Raw genomic sequence first — 302 nt, 5'->3', positions numbered from 1 at the left:
CAGCCGGGGCAGGTGGGAAGCTTGGGTCACCCCCAACAACAGAGGAAGCCAAGCTTCCTACATCACCGGGGGGACCCAAGCCTCCCACTCACTCCGCCTGCTCCTTGGCCGCCACCCACAGGTTCCTGCTTCGGCAGCTGGCCATGGCAGGCAGGAAGCTTGGCTTCCTCCATCATTGGGGATGACCTAAGCCTCCCACCTACTCCGGCTGGCTCTGTGGAAGCTGCCATCTTTGTCCCACTATTTTGCATATTCCCTCCTAATTGGTTGTGGGTCATCGTGGAGATATGGTCAATTTACAT

Source organism: Myotis lucifugus, unplaced genomic scaffold (assembly GCF_000147115.1).
Source record: "Myotis lucifugus unplaced genomic scaffold, Myoluc2.0 scaffold_860, whole genome shotgun sequence".
Taxonomy (NCBI): domain Eukaryota; kingdom Metazoa; phylum Chordata; class Mammalia; order Chiroptera; family Vespertilionidae; genus Myotis; species Myotis lucifugus.
The sequence above is the reverse complement of the archived record's forward strand: the minus strand, read 5'-3'. Positions refer to the sequence as shown.